General features: G+C 34.1%; 1 pseudogene; it reads right to left on the bottom strand.

The window, feature by feature from the left end:
- Positions 1 to 4,382: 4,382 nt before the first annotated feature.
- Positions 4,383 to 5,323, bottom strand: LOC110207138 (olfactory receptor 8G3-like; annotated as a pseudogene).
- Positions 5,324 to 8,324: the final 3,001 nt, after the last annotated feature.

The following is an 8,324-nucleotide window of genomic DNA, read 5'->3' as shown; positions in this document are numbered from 1 at the left end:
TTTGACGCAGTTCTCTATATATGTGATAAATGAAGCCTTTATCAGGGAAATTTGTTGTAAAAATTGTTTTCCAGTTTCCTGCTTTCCTTCAAATCTTGGCTGCACTGGTTTTGTTTGTGCAAAACCATTTTAATTTGATGTAATCAAAATTAGCCATTTTAGATCCTGTAATGCCTTCTATCTCTTGTTTGGTCATAGAAATTTCAGTTATCTCACAAATAAAATATTTCATGTTCACCTAGTCTGTTTATGATTATCACCCTTAATGTCTAAATCATGCACCCATTTTGACCTCATATTGGTGTATGGTGTGAGATGTTGGTCCTGCCAAACTGTTATCCAATTTTCCCAAAAATTTTTGTCAAATAGTGATTTATTGTACCAAAATCTTAAATCTTTGGGTTTGTGAAATGCTAGAGAAGTGTTGTCATTTACTACTGTATACTGTGTATGTATTCTATTTCATGGATCCACTACTCTACAACAATTAGCAATAACACATTATTTTGATGATTACCACTTAGAAATACAGTTTGTGGTCTAGTACTGCTTAGCCACCTTCCTTCACATTTTAAAATATTGATGCCCTTGATATTCTTGACTTTGTTCTTCCAAATAAATGTTATGATTTTTCCTACATCTATAAAATAATTTTCTGGTAGTTTTAATGGTATGGAACAGAATAAGTAAAATAATTTAGGTAGAATTTTCATTTTTCTTATATTGGTTCAACCTATTCTTGAGCAATTAATATTTCCCCACCAGTTAAAATTCGACTTTATTTTTGTGAAAGTTTGTAATTGTGTTCAAATAGTTCTTGGGTTCATCTTGGCAGGTAGACTTCCAAGTATTTGCCTGCAGTCATCTTAAATGAAATTTCTCTTTCTATGTCTTCCTTTTGATTTTGCTGGTATTTTATATAAATACTGATGATTAATGTGGGTTTATTTTATACCCTATAACTTTGTGGAAGTTGTTAATTATTTCAACTAGATTTTTAGTTGATCCTCAAGGATTCTCTAAGTATACCATCGTATCCTTAGCAAAGAGTAATAGTTTTGTTTTCTCCTTGGCTATTCTAATTCATTTAATTTCCTTTTCTTCTCTTATGCTAATAGCTAGAGTTTCTAGAACGATATTGAACAAAAGGGATGAAAATGGGTGTTGTTGCTTTGCCCTTGATATTGTTGGGAAAACTTCTAGCTTGTGGCCATTACAGATAATCCTTGATGATGGTTTTAGACAGGAAAGTTCCATTTATTCTTATATTTTCTTAGGTTTTTAATACGAATGAGTATTTGATTTTATCAAAAGCAACTAATGCATATATTGAAATTATCATATGATTTTTATTGGTTATGCTGTTGATATGATCAATAATGCTGATAGTCTCCCTAATGTTGAATCAGCTCTGAATTCTTTTTATATTTCCCACCTGGTTATAATGTATGGACTTTGTGATATACTGCTGTAATCTCCTTGCTAGTATTTAGTTTAAAATTCTTACATTAGGTGGTAGCTAGGTGGTGCATTATATAGAGTTCTGGACTTGAAGTCAGGTGTACCTGAGTTCAAATCTGGACTCAGATACTTGAAACTTTTGTACAACCCCAACTGCTTCACCAAATGTTGCCTGCAACCAGATTGTACACCGAACAGAGAGGCGTGAAATAACTTATGACATGGGCCAGGTGGAGTAGAATTACTGACTCAGTTTATTCATCTGAGGGCACAGAATATATAGGGAATATCTAGCCTAACTTCAAAGAGTCCTCCCCATGAGATACTCCCCAGAACATCTGCTGAGGATGTAACAATCACGAATTTCCTCCTTATCAGGGTTCCTAGATTGGGCTGTAGATTCCAAGGTTTTCCCAGGCGCCTAGGCGCCACCTGCATAGAGGAGTAAATATGTAAACCTAAGGTTCAAAGAGAGAGAAGGGATGTCTCAGAGACCTCTTTATCAGGAAGGAATTGGGGAGCTGTACCACTTAATCCCTGAGCCCTTTGGGGTGAAAGCCTGAGCAGAGGTCAAACTCTGCCTTGGATCTTAAACCCTTATCAGACTCTTAAGATCGGCCCTCAACAACCAAAAATAAAATAAAATAAAATAAAATAAAATAAATAAAATAAATAAAATAAAATAAATTTCTTGCATCAATATTCTATATGGAAAGTGGTGCATAGATTTCTCTTTCTGCTTTTTGCTTTTCCTGGTTTAGGTATCAGTGCTGTATTTGTGATACAAAAGGAATTTGGTAGCACTCCTTTGCTTGTTTTTCCAAGTAGTTTTTAGTAGAATTGGAATTAATTGTTCTTTAAATGTTTGATAGAATTCATTTATGAATCATTCTGGTCCTGAGAATTTTCTTCTTAGGGAGATCTTTGATTGCTAGTCCAATTTATTTTTATTCTTCTGTTAATCACTATAATTTTTATTTTTGTAAATGTTCACCCATTTCACCTCTATTGTCAGATTCATTGGCTTTTAAGTGGGCAAATAGCTCCTAATCATTGCTTTAATTTCATCTGCATTGCTGGTGAATTTACTTTTTTCATTTTTGATGTTGGTGATTTGGTTTTCTTACTTCTTTTATAAAATTCAAATAAACCAGTGCTTTATTTATTTAATTTTTTAAAAATAAAACCTTCTCCAATTTTCATTTATTAGTTCAATGGTTTTCTTCCATCAGTTTTGTTAATTTCTCTTTTGATTTTCAGGATTTTGAATTTGTTGTTTCAGAGGTTTTTAAATTTTTTTTCCTTTTCTAGTTTTTTTAGTTAGATGCCACATCCATTGATCTACTCTTTCTTTATTTGATTGGTGTGTTTAGAAATATAAATTTTCCTCTAAATACTCCTGTAGCTATGTTGTCTCATTGTTATCATTCTTTTTAATGAATTATTTACTATTTAATGTTTTGTTCTTTGACCCCCTCATTCTTAGTATTAGATTATTTCATTTCAAGTTAATTTTAATCTGTTTCGATGGCCTTATATTGAATGTAATTTTTGTTGCATCATGGTCTGAAAAGGCTGCATTAATATGTCTGCTCTTCTGCACTGAGTATTAAGGTTTTCATGTTCTAATAAATTGTCAGTTTTTGTGAAGGTGTGTTTTATCATTATAAGAGATATATTCCCTTCTACTTTCATTTAATTTTCTCTAGAGGTCTATCATATCTAAATGTTCTAAAATTCTTTTCATCTTTCTAAATTTCCTTCTTATTTATTTTATGATTAGATTTATCTAGTTCTGAGTTGAGGTCCCCTGCTAGTATAACTTCACTGTGTCATTTGCTTCAATAACTCAAGTAACTTTGCCTTAAGAATTTGAATGCATTAATTTTTAGAATTGCTATCACTTCCTAGTCTATGCTACATTTTTTTTTACAAAATGCAATTTTTCAGATAATCTCCTTTAATCAGGTCTGCTTTTGCCTTTCCTTTGTCTGAGATCATGTTGGCTACCCCTGCTTTTTTGTTTTTACCTCTGGCACAAAATAAATTCTGCTATAGCCTCTATTCTTTTCCTGATATGTTTCTCTTTTTCAGTTGTGTTTCTTGTAGACAACATATTGTTGGATTCTGTTTTTTAATCCATTCTCCTATCCACTTCTGTTTTTATGAATGAGTTCATTCCATTCACATTCACAGTTGTAGTTATTACTGTATTTCTTCCATCTTATTTTACCCTGTTTATCCTTCTCTCTCTTTCTCTCTTTTTATTAAGTGCCTCATTAGTTCTCTTTAATCCTTGTCTTGAATTTGAATGTCCAATTTTATATTCAGCTGTGATCCTTTTATCAGGAATATTTGAAAGTCTTCTATTTCCTTAAATGTCCTTTTCCTTCATTGAAAATTATATTCAGTTTTTCTGGGTAGATTATTGTTGGTTGGAATCTTAGCTCCTTTCCCTTCTGGAATGTCATATTCCAAGCCCTACACTCCTTTAGTGTGGTAGCTGCTAATCTTGTGTGAATCCTGTCTGTGGCTCCATGGTTTTTGAATATTTATTCCTGGCTATGTGTAGCATTTTCTCCTTGACCTGGGAACTCTGGAATTTGGCTATAATATTCCAGGAAGTTTTAATTCTAGGATGTCTTCAGGAGGTGATGTATGTATTCTTTAATTTTTTACTTTGCTTTCTGGTTCTATGCTACCAGAGAAATTTACCTTGATAGTTTCTTGAAATTCAATGTCTATGTGCTTTCTTTTTATTATAACTTTCAGGAAGCCAATGATTTTTAATGATCTCTGCCATCTATTTTCCAAGTCAATTGTTTTTCTGATTACATATTTGAAATTTTCTTCTATTTTTTCTTTCTTTTAATTTCCTTTAGTATTTCTTAAAGTTTCATGGTGGCATTAGATTCTACCTGCTACTTGCACCAGGAGATTCTCCACTCCTTCCTGAGTTTCTTTAGTGCATCCTTCACATCCTTGTTCCTCAGGCTATAGATTTAGGGGTTCAGCATAGGGATGACTATGGTGTAAATCACTGAGGGCACTTTCTGCTCACTGATGTTGCTGTTTGATGCTGGCTGACAGTACATAAAAATGATGGAGCCATACAGAACAGCTACAGATGACAGGTGGGGTCCACAGGTGCTGAAGGCTTTGGATCTGCCTTTAGCAGAATGGATCCTGAGGATGCTGGAGAGGATGAAAGCATAAGAGATCAAGACAGGTGGAGTGGTTACCAATGAGTTGATCACAACCTAAAGTATCACCAAAATCTCATTGATGTAGGTGCTAGAGCAGGAGAGCTTCAAAAGGGATGAATGTCACAAAAATAATGACTAATAACATTGTTTCCACAGAAGGACAGTCTGGCTAAACCACTTGTATGAGTAATGGCTCCAAAGACCCCCATAGTATACACTAAAACCACTAGCAGGAAGCAGATATTCTGGGACATGGCACTGTTATAAATCAGGGGGCTACAGATGCAACATAATGATCATAGCCATGGCTGTCAGCATGTAGCAGTCAGCAATACCAAAAGTACAGAAGAAAAAGAACTGAGTCAAGCACCCTGAGTAGGAGATGATGTTCTTCTCTGATACAAAGCTCACCAGCATTTTGGGGGTAATGATAGAAGAGTAGCAAAGATCAATAAAGGACAAGTTACTGAGAAAATAGTACATGGGGTATGAAGCTGAGAACTGATCCTGATAACTAGGAATAAGCCCACATTTCCCATCATGGAGATAATGCATATTTGTAGGAAGAGTAAGAAGAGGGGGAGCTGGAGTTCTGGCTGGTCTGTTAATCCCATAAGAATAAAGTCTGTCACCATGGAATGATTCTCTGTATCCATTGTCCTTTGAAATTTCAGGTGGGAGTCTGTGGAGATGGGGAAAAAATAGTGTTATTAGACAGAGGTGACTATTTCCCAATGTCTGCTGACCTAAGATCTCATGAATGATATGATTTTTTTCCTGAACTCAACAGCAACAGTAGACACAAATACCCTCATGTATTCGTAAACTATTAATGTAAAACTAGATTGTAGCATTTAAGTCTAAGATTTGAAAAGTTTAAATATCCTACAATTGAATCAATACCAGCACAATAAATTCTTTCTACAATAACAAGTCTGATGAAATAAAGAGCCCCATCTAGTTAAGAAATAACACAACAAGATAAAGATAGACCATAATAATGGATATAATATAAATTAATTAAATTTTTTCTGGAGGACAGACTGATCAAATAGCATCATAAGCAAAAAAAAAAGACAACCCTGAAATTTCCTCAAATGGAAAGATTTATGAACAATGAGAACAATTGTGACAGATCTAGAGGAGAAATCAAAGAGAGAAAATGAAATGATATATGAATTTCCTGAAAACTGTAAGATTCTAATTTCTACATTTCAGAACACATAAACTTAGTGATAACTTGATCATTGTCAATGGAAAATAATCCAAAATTCAACTGTTCAAGACATAAGAATATCAAGCTTCAAGACCATAATAACATGGAAATGATAATATAGCCATTCAGACTGAAGCTACTATGAATATGATGAACACAGAGATGCATAGGGAGAAATAAATTTATACAAATTAAATTCCATAAGAAGAATCAAGAAAACAATATACACAATGATCACAACAATGTTTGAAGAACAAACAAAATAATTGAAACTGAATGATGTGAAATTATAATGACCAAGTTTGCCCTGAAGAAGAAATCTGAGAAAGTGCCTTCTTTGAATATGTGAGAACTGTGGGTATAGAACCAGGCTGGGTTTTGTTTTTTAAGTTTTTGTTTGTTTAATTGAAATTTCTCTCCCTCTGTTTCTCTCTTTAATTTTTATGACAAGTGATGGCTCTTTGAAAGGGTTAGGAGGAAGACATCTCACAAACTATAGGTGATAAAAATACAAATATTACCAACAAAATGTATTATAAAAAAAGGCATCATATTCTAAAAAAATAGCCAGTTCCATTTTATAATATTTTCCCAGAAAATTGTGAAATCACAGAAAAATAGAAATTAAATATTTTTAAATTTCCTCTCCATTCCACCACTTCTGAGAGCTGTACAGAGTGTGAAGTCATTGCTGTGAAGGATTTCCAGGAACAAACAAATAAGTAACTTATCTGTAAATTCTTTTACGGTATTTCCTTGGGCACTATGAAATTGGGTAACTTTTCCTCAGTCACAAATTTAGTATATATCACAAATGGTTTTGAACCTAGGTTTTCATGACTCTAAAGCTGGTCTTCTATAACACTGTGCCTCTCATTTTGAAATTCTCATTGCTCCCATGAAAATAAAAGCTGAACACTATTTTCTCTTTTTTGTTCTTTCTCATGGTTTTTCTCTTTTACCCTGATTCTTTCACAACATGAGTAATGTGGAAATATGCTTGATATGATTGTACATGTATACAGATTACATGACATCTTGAGGGGGTTGGAGAAAGAGAGAAAAATTTTGGAATTCAAAATCTTATAAAAGTGAGTTTTGAAAACTAAAAAAAAATGTATTTCAGCTCCAAATACATAAATCTTCAAGAAAAAAAAAGAATTGAAGTTAACATGATCACTTTTCTTAACTATTACGAAAGCATTTTACTGGTCTTTCCTCATCATCTATGTCTCCCCCCTAATGAATCCTTCATATCATATCCAGAATAAACTTCCCAAGTATAGATCTGGTCAGGTTGTTACTCTTCTCAAACGTCATTAATGACTTTATAGTGTACATTAAACAAATTTCAGATACCACTGTCATTCAATGAAGGTCTCCAGAATTTGAGGCATTTGAGACACTTACTTTTCCAAGTTAATTATTATGAGGCCTAAAGGTTTAGGGGTGATGGGACCCTAAGATCATGGCATATGGGTGCCCAAAAGAATTTGAGCAAACCTTCTTTCAGCCAAAGACAAGGTTTATTAAAGATCTGTCATATTAGCCAGACTCTTATGGTACACCTGTGAGCTATTGGTTATATTGTAAAAATATGAACAATGCCTAGATTATAAGAATCTGAGCACCTTAATGGAGACAAGATGGACCTTACATACAGAAAGTCTGTGGGAGGGATCTAGGAGTAGCCAAGTAATCTTTAGGGATGTGAGGCAATAGAATGCCAGGAATCTGGACCACATGTCCAAGTGAGAATGGAACCTAGCTAATATTAAGCGTGAGAAGTGGCTGGGGCCACAAGGAGGTAAGACAATGGAGGGCTAGGCTAGGTTAAGGGTAACAGAATTGGGAGACTGAGAATAGCCACACTGAAAGGCCAGTTGATGGGATTATAGCCTCAGGCAAACACTAGAGAGTTGGCCATGTGGGAAAGTCCAGGCTTTTTCCTTTCTGGGGTCCAGACCCCAACCTCATCAATTTCATGTTCCCTGCTATGCATTCTAAAATTCACTCATTCTTTTGCTCCTTCATTTGACAAAAAGATTATTCAATATTTGGTATTTTTAGAATACAGGTGATATTATTGAAATTTATATAAGACACAGTACCTCAACAAACAAGTTTTTATTAAGCACCTACTATGTGCCAAGCTTGGTGTATACTAGGAGATGGAGATATAAATGGTAAAGAATGAAACAATCCCTATCTGAAAGGAGCCAGTATTGTACCTCATAAGTTTCCAATCTAGTAGGGGTGAAAGTTATTGAGTAAACCAGGTTTCTTAGAAAGACCTTAGGAGAAGAACCTGGATTCAAATCATAGTCCTGTTGCTTACTAACTGTGTGACATTGGATGATTAGTTAGCCTCTAAGAGCTTAAGTTTCCTCATCTGTAAAAGACAGAGCTAGATGTGATGAGCTCCAAATTCCTTTCCAGTT

This window comes from Phascolarctos cinereus, unplaced genomic scaffold, assembly GCF_003287225.1.
Source record: "Phascolarctos cinereus isolate Bilbo 61053 unplaced genomic scaffold, phaCin_HiC Scaffold_726;HRSCAF=1367, whole genome shotgun sequence".
Lineage (NCBI taxonomy): Eukaryota > Metazoa > Chordata > Mammalia > Diprotodontia > Phascolarctidae > Phascolarctos > Phascolarctos cinereus.
Note: the sequence above shows the minus strand (reverse complement) of the source record. Positions and strands in the feature narration are given on the sequence as shown.